The sequence below is a fragment of the Scyliorhinus torazame genome, chromosome 16 (genome assembly GCF_047496885.1).
Source record: "Scyliorhinus torazame isolate Kashiwa2021f chromosome 16, sScyTor2.1, whole genome shotgun sequence".
Taxonomy (NCBI): Eukaryota; Metazoa; Chordata; class Chondrichthyes; order Carcharhiniformes; family Scyliorhinidae; genus Scyliorhinus; species Scyliorhinus torazame.
Window position 1 is genome coordinate 119,921,012 of NC_092722.1, and position 16,181 is coordinate 119,937,192.

Here is a 16,181-nt window from a genome sequence, read left to right on the forward strand (position 1 = left end):
AAGGCTAGAAGACTGCGTACCAGAGGTGGTCGCACAGGACCAGATGGGCTTTTTCAAAGGTAGACAGCTTATCTCGAACATCAGGCGCCTGCTGAACGTGACAATGATCCCCTCCGGGGAGAGAGTACCAGAGGTGATTGTCTCCCTAGATGCAGAAAAGGCCATTGACACGGTCGAATGGAAATACCTCATAGAGGTACTGGAGCAGTTAGGGCTTGGAACAGGGTTCACCTCCTGGGTAAAACTCCAATACAACGCTCCCATGGCGAGCGTACGGATCAACAACACCAACTCCCGATGCTTCCATCTGCACAGGGGCACCAGACAAGGGTGTCCACTGTCCCCGCTGCTGTTCGTCCAAGCGATCGAGCCACTAGCAATTGTGCTCAGAGCAGCAAAAAGCTGGAGGGGGATCCGAAGGGGTGGCAGAGAGCACAGAGTCTCACTCTATGCAGATAACCTGCTCTTCTACATTTCGGACCCACAAAGCAGCATGGACGGAATCATCGCGCTCCTCAAAGAGTTTGGCGCCTTCTGGGGCTACAAACTCAACATGAGCAAAAGCGAGATCTTTCCAGTACACCCACAAGTAGGGGGGGGGGCAGCACTAATGGAACTGCCGTCTAAACAAACCCGACACAAATTCCGCTACCTGGGGATCCAAATAGCCCATGACTGGAAAGCGATCCACAAATGGAACCTCACCAATCTGACAGAGGAAGTAAAAAAGGACCTGCAAAGATGGAACACACTCCCACTCTCCCTCACGGGGAGAATCCAGATGATAAGAAATGAACGTACTGCCCAGGTACCTCTTCCGACTTAGATCCATTCCGATCTACATCCCCAAGGCCTTTTTCAAAGCACTCGACAAACTAATCGTGGTGTTTGTATGGGTGGGAGAAAGAATGCTAGGATCCCAAAGAAGGTCCTACAAAAAACAAAATCCAGGGGGGGGCTAGCCCTCCCAAACCTACAATTCTACCACTGGGCGGCGACGGCCGAGTGAATAAGGGGATGGATCAAGGAGTCAGAAGCCGAGTGGGTGCGCGCGGAAGATGCCTCCTGCATGGGGACCTCCCTCCGGGCCCTCGCCACGGTGGCGCTCCCATCTCCACCCAAAAAGCACCCCAGCAGCCCGGTAGTGATAGCCACCCTCCAGTCCTGGAACCAACTACGGCAGCAATTTGGCCTGACCAAAATGTCGGACAAAGCTCCCATCTGCAACAACCATAGGTTCACACCAGCTCTGAATGACGCCACCTTCAAAAGGTAGGGGCAGGACAGAGGGACACTGACAGTGAGGGACATATACACGGATAGCAGGATCGCAGCACTGGACGAACTGACAGAGAAATTCCAGCTAGCAAGGGGGAACAAGCTAAGGTACCTGCAACTCAAAAACTTCCTACGAAAGGAGACAAGGACGTACCCACAACCGCCACGACAGACATTACTGGAAGAGTTACTGGACGCAAGCATACTAGATAAAGGAAACTGTAGTGACATGTATGACCGACTGGTAGAAAGGGCCGACACCATACTGGACACAACAAGAAAGAAATGGGAGGATCACCTGGGGATTGAAATAGGGTGGGGACTCTGGAGCGAAGCACTGCATAGGGTCAACTCCACCTCAATGTGCACAAGGCTCAGCCTGATGCAACTAAAAGTGGTACATAGAGCCCACTTAACAAGAACCCGTATGAGTAGGTTCTTCCCGGAGGTGGAGGATAGATGTGAAAGGTGCCAAGGAGGCCTAGCCAACCACGCCCACATGTTCTGGTCTTGCCCCAGACTTGTGGAGTACTGGACAGCCTCTTCGGAGGCAATGTCCAAAGTGGTGGGGATGAGGGTGGAGCCATGCCCGAAAGTGGCGGTCTTCGGGGTTTCAGACCAGCCAGATCTATTCCTGGGGAGGAGGGCGGACGCCCTTGCCTTTGCCTCCCTGATCGCCCGCCGTAAATCCTGTTCGGCTGGTGGTCAGCAGCACCACCCAAAGCTGCAGACTGGCTGTCCGACCTCTCGGAATCTCTCCAAATGGAGAAAATCAAATTCGCCATCCGAGGGTCAGACGACGGCTTCCACAGAACGTGGGAGCCATTCACCCAATTGTTTCGGGACCTGTTTGTGGCCAACGAACAAGCAGAAGAATAGCCAGGTAGCCAAGAAACAGGGGAGAGTAGCCAAGGCATGAGAGGGAGAGATGGACTGGGAGAGGGGGGTGGGGACAGATAAACCTAAGAGGAAAGAAAGACGAACCACAGGAGGAGGGGAGGGGCAGAAGCGGGGGGCGGGGGAACGGAAGAGACAGGGAACAATAGAGGAGAACCAGGAAGGTGGGGGGGCGGGGGGGGGGGCAGGGAAATGATAGCCAGAAGGAGGGCACGGGAAACGATAACAAACTTAGCATCTACAGGAACAGAGAGCAAGGAGAATACAGGCGAAAGACGGGGCGAACGGCTGAAGCGGAGGTGAGCTCGTGACGACAACAGCACCGAAATCCGTCCGTGACAACTGAAGCAAGTGACAACACCGACACCAGACCCATTCGAGTATTGCCCTCTGTAATTGTTTCTCCGGCACTCAAATGTATATCTACCTCCCCAGTCTCCACCCCTCACTCCACCCCCCCCCCCCCCCCCCCCCCCCACCCCCACAAACAGTTGCCTACTTATGTGTTGTAAATAATATTGCCAATTGTACAGGTTGCTGCTGTTGAGCTGATGCATAATACCTTACCAGTTACTTTATTTTTTATTTATTTTTTATTATTTTGTGTTGTTATGTTTGTGTGTGCCCTTCTCTTCTGTATATATCTTATTCTGTGTACCTAAGGATAAATATACTTTGTTCAAAAACCCAATAAAAAGCATTTATTTAAAAAAAATGGCAGAGCCTTCAGCTATCGACACTGCCGTCCCTAAACCATTCCATCTTGAGACCTCCTTCCCTTCCCTACTTTCAAATGCCACCTCAAAGCCTTTGACTTTGATGATGTCGACTGACCAATATTTATCTTGCTACTGCAGCAGTCATTTCCCTCTGCAAAACAACATCAAATAATAAAGGCCCAGGATAGTGCTCCTTGGTATTCCACTCTCTGGGTCTCTGCCTTAGATGGACAAAACAAATAACCCAGTCATCCTTGGAATGGTGACCTCTATTAATTGGTGCAAATTGCAGTGGAAAATGGAAGGAATAAAAAAATATATTTTTAAAGCTCACAAGCTATCTTTATCCGATATACAATTTGAAGCCAGATAGATAAATTAAACATTTTTGAACACATCAGCCAATAGTAAATTTTTGAAGCCAAGTCGAAAATCCTGGATCTTGTCACATCTACGATACCTCACTGTGAGCTACATCACTGAATAGACTCATGGGCTATAAAAATCCAACGTGGCAGGGTACTAACGTACTTGATTGTTTAGGTTCAAAATTAGCCAAAACTTTGCATTTACGAAAAAAAGGGAAGATCTTTTTAGATGTCTTTGTTTCTCCTTCAATCCTCCAACTTCATGAGAAAAAGGGTGGAGAAAATGGAAACATAAACCCCCAAAAGAACGTGGCATTTTCTCCTAACTAGGTGCGGTGACCAAGTCATCTTCAAGGGTGGAAGCAGCCTGTTTTCATCCTGCTCCAATTGTCCTACTGTGGTTAGTACCGCCTACTCCTTTGCACATAGGATAAGGGGTCAGGTCCTGTCTATTGTTGCAGGATAGTTTATTTCGTCTTAGGCTTCAAAGGGAGAATATACTTCTCCACCTTCTCCTGTTACATGTGACGTACAGTTTGTTTTATTCCTTATATTTCTGCTCGATTTTCCTCCTGTAGACATTTGAAACATAGCTCTGTCGACCCTATAGATAATTCACACACAGGAACATTTTACATTCACAAGTCAAGCTGTCTTGCCAAATCATTTTCATTGTTTTTGTTTAATAGTTGTGACCAGTTCACTCTCTCAACTGTGGGTGGAATTTTGAGCCCGGCAGAATTGCATTTCCCGATTTTAGAGGGTCATTTAATTTGCAGCCCAAGACATCTGGGGGAATGGGGGTGCCATCTAAGGATGAAGGTGAATGTAAGTTGCTGCCCTAGCATGAATCAGGCTGGCCTCGCCCGTCAATTGAGGAAGCCAGTTGGCTGATCAGCTCTCTGCCCCTTTCTCGATGAGTCAGTTATGGAGCAGCAGCGGCGACGTTGACGTGTGGCTGCACGTGGCCAGGACCAGTGCCCTGCAGATGAGAGGGAGGCAGGGCTCACTGATATACCGGGTGCAAGGCCACAGATTACAGAGCTTCAGCAAAGACACGACCGCCACAAGTGTACTGCTGTAGAACTTCCTAACTCCAAATGTCAGTTGTCCAGTGCCAGAGAAGGCTGCATCTGTCCCGGGGGACAATGGACCACCTGTGTCAGGTGATGGAAGAGTTGGCAGCACATGGACTGTGAGGTCACCCAATGCCTGAGGTCCTGAAAGTTACTGCCGCTCTGAACTCCTATGTCAGGGCTTGTTTCAGAGCTGCACGCGTGACCTGTGTGGCATCTCACGGACAGCAGCACACAAGTGCACATGGGAGGTCATAGATGTGCTATTTGTGAGGGCCCATCTGTACATCAACTTTGACTGGGACCAGGCAAGTAGGACTCCAGGGCCAAAGGCTTTGTAGGCATAGCTGGCCTGCCCCAGCTGCCGGGTGTCATCAATTAGACCCACATAGCTCTGCATCCCCATGGCAGCATGGGATGCCATTTATGAACCACAAGGGATTCCACTCCCTCAATGTTCAGATCGTTTGTGACCATGCATGCGCATTATGCAGGTGTGCGCCCATTTCCCGGGGAACATCCATGACAGCTACATCATGGGACATTCACAAATCCCAGTCGTTTCCGAGGGAGAACAGCAGCTAGAGGGATGTCTCCTTGGGGACAAAGGGTGCATATTCTGGAGGTGGTTGATGACATCAATAAGGAGACCACAAACACTCACTGAGACTTGCTACAACGAGTCTCATACATCAACCCGTGTGCTGGTCGAGCAGGTGTTTGATTGCTCAAGATGCGGTTCTGGTGCCTGTACCGGTCTGGAGGAGTCCTCTAATACAGCCCCAGAGGGTGTCCGGCACCCGGTGTATCAGTGAGCCCTGCCTCCCCCTCATCTGTAGGGCGCAGGTCCTGGCCACGTGCAGCCGCATGTCAACATCGCTGCTGCTGCTCCACAACAGACTCATCAAGGAAGGGGCAGAGAGCTGATCAGCCAACTGGAGGAGCGCCGCATCTCTTCAAATGAGGAGGCCGAGGAAGGTTGCGATGGGCATCCCACGGGGGAGCCGTAGAAAGGAGCGTCTGCGATGGCCAGGGCCTATATGGGGCACAGGGTTTGGGCACTTTCCTTTCCTCTCAGTTTGGGGACAACCAGAACTCGGGTGTAAAGGCCTCCTCCACCATAGGGTCTGACACCTTCTCACTACTACGGTGTCTGCAGGAGGTCATCGTGATGGTCGCAACATTCATGGGCAGGGTGCTAAAATGATTGGTCGGACGCTGCAGGGGAATGATGATTTGCTGTGAGGACAGAGTGATGCTTATCTAACCTTCCCAAAGTGCCTGACTCCTGCCTGACAGACAGCTGAACACGATCTTCCACTGGACGGAGTGACCTCGGGGCTCAGAAAGGCTGAATGATATATCTTAGTTGCTACTGCCTCCTCCGTGGTCAGGGGTCCCGCTGTGTAACTTGACCTACTGACGAGGTGGCCAGACTCTCACATGTTTTCAGCCAATGGCATCTTCATAATTAGAGAATGCTGGAAGACAAGAGAGGTCTGATTGTTGTTGTGCAGGGGTGCACCCACCTTGGATGGAGGGGTTTTGAGGGGAGGTCTGTGACAAGAGCAGGGTGGTATTACTGTGACATCAGTGTGGGAGGTTGGAGAGATATAGTGCTACCATTCTCTCACACCAAAGGGAGAAAGTGCTGAGTTTGCTCAGGGTCTTTGCGGAGCATGACACCACAACATGGCATCGTGGAGGACCTGTATGGATGAACAAAGTGACTTATAATACAAGCTAGTTTTTTTTACTAGTACCTAGGGTCACACATGCCCAGTAGGTGCCTATCGTTTCTGCTCTCCCTCACCCTCCCACTACATCTAGGTGTAACCCGAGAGCCACAGCTGAGGTTGAGGCGGCCTGCTAACTTCCACATCCTGTTGCCTGAGATGATAGAATCCCTACAGTGCGGAAGGAGGCCATTCGTCCCGTGCTCCGCAACCTACCTCGGCCCATCCCCCTCTTCTAGCGCCGTAACCCCACTTAACCTTTGGACAATTTAGCATGGCCAATTCACCTAACCTGCACATCTTTGGACTGCAGGAGGAAGCCGGGGCACCCGGAGGAAACCCACACAGACACGGGGAAAAAGTACAAACTCCACACACAGTCACCTAAGGTCAGAATCGAACCTGGGACCCTGGCGCTGTGAGGCAGCAGTGCTAACTACTGTGCCACCATACCACCCTAGATCTTGGCGGGCATCCGCCGGATGGCTGGGACCTTGAGAGTCGGGGTCTACTTTCAGACAGCACGGGCATTGCAGTGCTACCCTCCTCGGTATGCGGGGCTGGAGGTGTGCCTCTCACTGGGAGGGGGTATCTGATGGGCTGGGCACCCCCAGCGTCTCCTGGGTGGAAGGCCCAGAGCTGCGCTACCGCCAATTCTCTTCTCCTTGGGTGCTATGGGATAGAGGGGTAGCTAGAGTAAGATCTAGAAGCCACACTGTCCTCTAGTGCAGCCACTCATGGATTCCCACCATTGCCTGCAGCCATAGAGATCAAGGACATCACCCTCCATGTAGTGCACACCCTGCACCAAGGTCGCCACTGCGGACACCACATTGCAGTGTTGATTTAGTTGCATCGGAGTGATGGCACGATCACATCGACAGAGTGTGATGGGACTCCTCTAGTCGCCCTTGTGGTCTGAGGACGGATGCCTTCCTGAAGCTGTGAGTCATCAGGTAGGAGGTCAGTGGCCCATCGAGGTACGTGTATCTGTGCTGATGGAAGGTGGGGGTGACAGCTGTGACACCTCTTCGATGCTCATCTCTGAGATGTCTCTCTCGGAGCGGCTCAGGTCTGTGGTGTCCAGGGGCCATGAGGATGGTATGGGCCGGTTTGCTGATTGATCTGCAAGGGAAGAAATATGGCATTAATGCAGGACAGGGGAACCTTGATAGGAGAAAGATTACTCAGGTGAAACGTGCGCCATGTCTAGATGTGTTGAGGGTTCTCACTTGTGTCTTTGGCCCCCAGTTCATCCTCAGCACAGGTGCGCTCCTGTTCCCGCCAGAAAGCCCAAGGGCTCGTTCCTCCAATGGGGTTAGGATTTTGAGATCTCGCATCACTCCGGCCAGCTGTGCCCGCTCATATCTGTTGTGCTCGAGTTTGTCCTGCAGACAGATGGGGAGAGTTTAGGCGGGAATCATGCCAGGTCAGATGGTAATGCAGTCTGTCATGTGTGAGCGGTGAGTGGGAGAGAGGGTGTGTGGAGGAGAGGAGATACTGGGGAGGGGCGGTCAGCATGGAAAGTGTTGGGGCCCCTCAAGGTGGCTGGGAGTGAGAACACTGTGGAGACGTGAGGAATGTGTTAAGGGATACTGCCGGACAGATGAGGAGGCAGACATACTCTAGCTTTACAAAGAAGGTCATTCATCTTCTTATGACACTGCAGCCATAAAACCATAGAACCATCAAATACCTATAGTGCAGAAGGAGGCCATTCGCCCCATCGTCTGGACTGACCCTCTGAAAAAGCAACCTGCCTAGGCCCACTTCCCCGCCCTATCCCTGTATCTGCAAAACCCCACCTAACCTGACATCTTTGGACACTTAGGGGCAATTTAGCATGGTCAATCAACCTAACTTGCACATCTTTGGACATGGAGACACATCCAGACATGGGGAGAATATGCAGAACCTAGGTCCCTGGTGCTTTGGGGCAGCAGTGCTAACCACTGTACCACCATGCCGCTCGTCCTTTAATGGACTGAACTGGTACTCACAACCATGGCCACAGCCTCCAGATGGGATTGGTGAATTTATGATGGTAGTCTGCCCAATCAAGGGTAGAGAGTCTCCAGCCTCTGCTGGACCCCATCCAGAAGCTTGCCGAAGGCTCCCTCGGTAAAGCCGAGTGCGGTCTTTCTGGCAGCTATCCCCCCACAACAAGCATTGTGGAGTACTGGGGAGGCATTTAAATGATGTGCCTCACTAATTTTTAAAAAAATATTTTTATTCAGAAAATTTTCAATTTATAACATCCAAAAAGATCAAACAGATTTATACAATTTTTATAAAACGATCCCGACAACCCAGTCCCCCATTTTCCATATTTTCCCAGAAACCCCATGCCCCTCTCCCCCACATCCCCTCCAAGCCCCCCCTCTCAGCCCCCCCCCCTCCCACCCCCCCCCCCCCCCACTCCTGCAATGGCTGACGACAACCAGCTCCTTGAAAAAGATAATGAACGGCAACCACCGAGAGTAAAACCCCTCCTCTGACCCCTTTATTGCATACTTTATCTTTTCCAATTGCAGGAAGTCCAACCAATCCCCCAAACAAGCCTTAGGCAGTGCTGATGCCCTTCATGTGAACAAGACTTGCCTCTGGGCTGTTGAGAGGTGAAGGTCAAGACATCAACCCGTTTGCTTTCCTGCAGCCCCAGCAAGTCCAAAGATGTGCAGTGAAGGGAATTTCTGATAGGTAAAAGGGTCATTGCTTTAGACATTTCGATGTAAATACTAAAGCCCAGTTCGAAATCCATTTTAAAACGAATTTCATCATAAGACTTCAAACATAACCTTAGATTACAAAAACACACAGCTTGCAGTAACAAAAGCACAGAATTTGAAACATCCACAGGCTAGCTAGAAACAAATGCAACATTTCTACTGAAAAGTTAAATTGACATTATAAACTGTCCATTGTTCTAATGAACAGAATTGCAGAAGTTCAAATTAGTTTCATTAAAAGTATTAAACAGTACAACAATCTGATCAAGGTCAAAATAAGCATCATGACAACATGAATCCACCATTGTTCAGAATATGAATAGTATAGCAGTCAGCAGAAAAACCAGTAGAAACCCGAGCTGATTAAAAGTGTAGATCACATTCCAATACACGACAATCATCTAAAAATGCAACATATCCACAGCTATGTTGCATATTGATGATTGACAACTGACCATCCAACCAAATGCATTTGAGACTCATCCAAGCCAATCAGCACATTACAAGGATAGGGACAGATGGAGTCAGACTGATAACAGTTTCCTTAAAGGTAGAGGTCCGGGCAGCCATTTTTCATCCAGGATCACTCTGTACCTTTTACCTAACTACTCGCTATCCTTATTTCGTATTTTCATATTTCCACTCTAACTCTTAAAGTCTGCGCAAGCTGTTTTTGCTTTGAGCAAGAAACCATTACTGTATTCTGAAAGTTAAATCTGTTTGTAAACTACTAAGACGATTATATCTCTTAAAGTCTTCTGATGGCAAGGGCTTTATTGAGAACATTTGATTTGTAACCACAAGAAGATCTCAAACTCTCAATTATAATCAATGGACACAATAAAAGATTTCATTTTTCACCCGAGACGTGTAACTTAAGTTTCTACTGAGTTCAAAGTGTATGCGACACTACACTTAAACCGTATGGTAGCTTTCAACATGCAGGTTAGGTGTGTTGACCATGCTAAATTTCCCCTTAGTGTCCACAGATGTGTAGGTTAGGTAGGGTTACGGGGATAAGGCCTGGGTACAGAGCTCTTTCAAATAAAAGGGTTGGTGCAGACTTGCTGGGCTGATGACCTCCTTCTGCACTGTCGGGATTCTATTCTATGGTTAATCATCTGATTCCTTCTTGCCAAGGAGAACGGGAGAGCATCCCATCTCTTCAAATCCACCGTCACCCACTCTACCAGAGTGATCAGGTTCAACTTATGTAACGAGGCCCAATTGTGAGCCACCCATAATTCCAAGGTATCTAAAACTAGTCCTGGCCAGGGGAAATGGTAGCCTCTCCAGATCAGCTCCCTTCTCCAGAGGATTCACTGGATAAACCTCATTCTTGCCCATGTTCAATCTATATCCTGAGAAGGAAACACACTTACTAATCACATCCATTATCTTCCCCACATTAGAGAGAGGGTCTGTGATATACAACAATAAATCATCCGTATACAGGGACACCCTATGCTCCTTACCACCCCTTCCTATACCCTTCCACCCGGCCGACGACCGAAGAGTGATGGCCAATGACTCAATTGCAAAGCAAACAGTAATGTGGAAAGTGGGCATCCTGGCCTTGTGCCGTTATACAACCGAAAGTATCCCAAATTTAATGCATTGGTATGAACGCTCGCAGTGGAGGCCCTGTAAAAAAGACTAATCCACAAAATGAATTTAGGCCCAATGCCAAACCACCCCAAAACCTCAAAAAGGACCCCACCCAACCCAGTCAAACGCTTTTCCCGGTCCATATATATGTGGAAAAGGTTGAGAAGGTTGATGCCTGCTCCAGTGTGACCGGTAACACTCCCGAGAAAGAGAATCATTAAACATGTCCAACAGATATGGCCCCAGCACAGTTGCAAACTGTTAATAAAATTCCACAGGGAATCCATCCGATCCCAGCGCCTTCCCCGACTCCATTGAACAGAAACAATTCATAATTTCCTCCAGCCCAAGCAGCGCCTCCAGCTCCTGCTCTCTTTTCCTCTCCATGCAAGAAAACCACATCTACCTTCAAACTCTTTAGATAGGCAACCACCTGGGATCTTTTAACAGGCCCATTTAATCCCCTCCCGTTCCCACGTTCCACGTAACCAGCCTAAATGGGGGTCTCTGTGCCCACTGTCCACTAGGATCAGCCATCTCCCACCCGCAAAGATGTCTGATAGGGCCCTTTGTTGCATTGGCTCAAGACAGACCCAAGATGGACGCTGCCACCCTCTCAAACCAGTACATTAACAAAGAAACCTTTATTGTCAGCAATCTGTCCCTCCTCACTCCAAACTCCTTCCCCTCCCCCTCTCCCTGCCCCACCTCCCGACCGCCAAACACCACACTTCCCCTCCCCATCATAAACAATAAAAACCCAACCACCCTGGGCTTGTTACCTTAACGAACAAAAGGAACAACCCCCTCCCCCGGAACGTTAATCAGCCATGGTTCCTCCCCCCACTTCACTCCCGTTAACTAGTGTATCTGTTGGGAGGGTGACCCCCACCTGGGGGAAATTCCATACAATAAATCAGCAAACAGCCTCCCTTCCTGACCCCAATTTTAATAAAGAATATTTTACAAAATCATCCCCACGCCCACTCCCTCAAACCCCCCAATATTTTCAGCAGTTTCCGACAATACTACAATACTACAATAAATATAAAATCATTAACCCAGATATAAGACAAAGAAATAACAAAGACATTAGAAAAAACGCAGGAAGAAAAAAAAACAACACTTCAGGTGTAACCAACAACTTCCATTCAGTCTCCGCACCCGTCCCCCCTTACCCCCGGCCCCCCGGAGTCGCCTCCTCCAGTGTGTCAAAGTAACGGTCCCTGTCTATGACTGTGACCGCAGGTGAGCCATGTACACCACCCCAAACTGCAATTTACTCGTATAAAGAGGCACCATGGCCTTATTGAACCTCGCACGCATATTTGCCAGTTCTGCCCTGACGTCCTGATGAATTCTGATGGGGTGGCCCTCCCATCTACATTTTCGAGTGTCCTTCGCCCACCTCAGAATCTTTTCTTTTTCCAAATACCTGTGGAGATGGTCTATGGTCACCCATGGAGGCTCCCCCAGATCTGGGCCTCTGTCACAATGACCGGTGGGCCCGGTCTATTTCAGGAGGGTTTGCAAAGACCTCCTCTCCTGCCAGCTTCCCAAACAACTTCTCCACAGAGTCTGTGACAGTCACACCTTCTATGCCCACCGGCATCCCAACGATCCTCAAATTCTAACGTCTGGTGCGATTCTCCAAGTCATCGACCTTGACTTTCAATGTCCTCCGCCAACATCGTCACCTCTGCCTTGAAAGAGGGGATCCAATCACTATAATCCATGACCGCCCCTCCCACCTTGCGAATCGTCGAGCCCTGTACCTCAGGCCATTGTTCCACCCTGTCCAGGGCCTGACAAATAGGCGCAGTCACCTTTAACAGATCGTCTGTGGCCAACTGTCTCTGCTTCTTGAACTCCTCCGCCGGGAATTGCACCAGCCTCTCAGTGTCCACTGAGAGGGCAGCGACGACACAGAGGCCTCTGCCATTTTCTTCCCTCCTGCTACACGAGGGCCTTCTGAGTTAGACGAGGACCCCTTACTCGATGTTCCTCGTGTTATAATCTCCAGACATCCCATACCAAACTTTCCAACTACACCACTTTGCGACCTGAACAGCGCCCGTTAGTCAGGCAAAAAGGGCCAAAAACCGAATCCCCAAGCCACCTTGATTGCCCCAGTCCGATTCCCGGCTTGGGTCACTGTCTGTGTGGAGTCTGCACGGCTGCTCTGGTTTCCTCCCTCGAGTCCCGAAAGACGTGCTTGTTAGGTGAATTGGACATTCTGAATACTCGCTCAGTGTACCCGAAAAGGCGCCGGAATGTGGCGATTAGGGGATTTTCACAGTGACTTCATTGCAGTGTTAATGTAAGCCTACTTGTGACAATAATAAAGATTATTATTATTCACCTCATGGCTACCACCGGATGTCCTGTGCCGCACTGATTGCTGCGATTAAGTTGTAGTGGGGAGAGCAAATCAAAGGCAGGCAGCAATGGGCGCAACGTGAAACTCGTGGACAAAATGTTTTTTTGTAAAAATGGCTGAATGTACAGTGACTTTTTCCACCATCAGTACTCACGGGTTTCGCTCCGGATTTCTCACAGGCACTTTCAAAAAATATCGGAAAACTCCGCCTATGTTTCTGCCAAATGTTTCATATTTGCATATAAGGTACAAAGGTATTTTCAAGCAGCGTCCTTCATTGTAATCTGATTATTCTCAAGCATCAGCAGCATGAGTTTAAAGATTTATAGAGTCTCATTTCAAATGAAATGAAATGAAAATGAAAATCGCTTATTGTCACAAGTAGGCTTCAAATGAAGTTACTGTGAAAAGCCCCTAGACGCCACACTCCGGTGCCTGTTCGGGTAGGCTGGTAAGGGAATTGAACCCGCGCTGCTGGCCTTGTTCTGCTTTACAAGCCAGCTGTTTAGCCCACTGTGCTTAACCAGTCTCAAACTTACTGATAGTTTTATTAAAGGATTAATTTATTCCCCGTAACACGATTCTTCATCTCTATGTAGGGGCTGGGAGAAAATGACAAAAATGTACAGCCTCAACCAACCCCCCCCCCCACCTCCCTTTTTCCCTTGCCCCGCCCCCCTTTGTATCTGCTGACAGCTCAATTTCCCCCCAAAAAGTCAATAAACGGCTTCCACCTTCGGGCAAACCCTAGCATCGATCCTCTCAGGGCAAACTTGATCTTCTCAAGCCTGAGAAACACGGCCATGTCACTGACCCATACCCCCCATTTTGGGGGTTCCGAGTCCCTCCACGCCAATAAGATTCGTCTCAAGGCTACCAGGGAAGCAAAGGCCAACACATCAGTCTCTCTCACCCCCTGGATTCCCGGGTCTTCCGACACACCAAAAATCGCCACCTCTGGACCCGGAACCACCCATACCTTTAATACTATGGACGTGAGATCGACAAATCCTTGCCAGAATCCCGTAAGCTTCGGACAAAATATGTGGACATGATTCGCGGGCCCTCCCGCACACCGCCCACACCTATCCTCCACCTCTTCAAAGAACCTGCTCATATGGACCACTGTCATATGCGCCCTGTGAACTACCTTGAATTGTATCAGGCTAAGCCTGGCACACGACGAGGACACATTAACCCTAATCAAGACCTCCTCCCACAATCCCGCCTCTAATTCCTTGCCCAACTTTTCCTCCCATTTTCGCTTTACCTCCCCTATCGAGGCTCCTTCCCATTCCATGAGCTCTTTATAAATTTCTGAGACCTTCCCCTCCCCCACTCCCGTTTTTGACACTACCTTGTCCTGTATGCCCTGGGGCGGTAGGTGCAGAAAGGCCGAAACCTGCCTCTGGGCAAAGTCCTCACCTGCCGGTAGTGGAACCCATTCCCACCTGGTAACTCTAACTCCTTCTCCAAGTCCTCCAAGCGCAGAAAGCTGCCGTCAATAAACAGTTCCCATAACCGCTCAATCCCAGCTCACTGCCACCTCCGAAACCCTCTCATCTAGCCCCCACCCTGGCACAACTCGGGGATTGCCACAAATTGGTGCCCGTAGCGACGCTCCCTCCACTCCCATGTGCCACTGTCCCCACACCCTCAAAGCCGCCACTGGGCTTGTGGTGTACCGAGCCAGCGAGAACAGCAGAGGTGCCATTACCAGCGCCCCTATACTTGTACCCCTACATGATGCCGCCTCCACCCGCTCCCACACCGACTTCTCCCCCACTACCCACTTCCTGATCATTGCTACGTTCGCCGTCCAATAATAGTTCCTAAAATTCTGTTCACCCTCTTAAAAAAAAGCCTTTGGGATAAAAATAGGCAGGCAATGAAATACAAACAAAAACCTCGGGAGAACCATTATCTTTGCTGTCTGCACCCTCCCCGCCAGTGACAATGGGAGCATATCCCACCTTCTATAGTCCTTCTTCATCTGCTCCACTAATCGAGCCAAATTCAGCTTGTGCAGCTGCTCCCACTTCCATGCCACCTGGATACCCAGAAACTGAAAGCTCCCTCCCACCACCTTGAATGGCATCTTCCCCAATCTCCTCTCCTGCCCCCTCGCCTGAATCGCAAAGACTTCGCTTTTACCCATATTCAATTTGTACCCCGAAAACCAGCCGAATTTCCCTAAGATCCCCATAATCTCTCCAATCCCCTCCAGCTGTCAAATATATACAAAAGTAGGTTGTCCGCATCAAATGGGACCCTGTGCTCCACCCCCTGCACACTATCCCCTGCCAGTCCTTAGATGTTCTCAGCACCAGGAAAGCTCCTTTCCAGCTTGCAGAAGTCCAATATCCTGTAAGACTGGCAACTACCGAGTAGATCAATGAATGAACGGTTTATTAACATAATTACAGATATAAAGGCTACCATATGTCAGAATTCCAGACTCCAAAATGGCAAGGAAAATTGGCAAGCAAATGGCGATCCGCCCGAGGATATGTGTGCTCCACCCCAATTGGCCGACCAGGCCACGTGACCCTCCGAGCACTCGCCACTTAAAAGGGCACACTACCATGACAATGTTGCCTATTGTATTGAGATAACGCCTTGTTAGTTTTCACAGAATGATCTAACTCCCTTCTTAAGGTTTGGTACAATTATCGCATTCCTGAAATGGGGGGGAAGAGGTTCGTTCTCTCTCCGTCCAAATCCATAGAATAGGTACATGGAGTCGTGATGTGAGCAAATGTGCACCAGCTTTGAAGACCTCAGCTGGAATGCCATCAGGCCACAGGTCTTGTTGGCTTTCAGTCATTTGATTGCTCATTGCAGCTCTCCCCCTAATGATCATTCTCCCATGGCATCTGCCACAGAGTGCTGAGGGAATATCCTGGAGCAAACCAGCTGCTACAGTGGATTCACAATTGAGGACATGTTCAAAATGTTCTTACCAGTTTTGACAGAAGTGCTAATAATACATAAAATATGACAGGACCAATTACCCTGGCCCTTACTATCACTGAAACAATAGAAACAACCCAATTTGTCTGGGAAAAACGAGAAGTTGAACAAGGTTAAAGGACAACCATGAGCAACAAAAATATACCCCAAAAAGGAAAATTCAATTCCTGATGCTATTCTCCTCAGAAACAAACATTAACATTGGCTTCTTGCGTGGTGCAGTGGTTAGCACTGCTGCCTCACGGCACCGAGGACCCCGGGTTACTGTCCGTGTGGAGTTTGCATATTCTCCCCGTGCCTGCGTGGGTCTCACCCCCACAACCCAAAGATGTGCCGGCTAGGGGGATTGGCCACATTAAATTACCCCTTAATTGGAAAAAAATAAATAATTGGCTGTTAAAAATAATTTTATAGTTA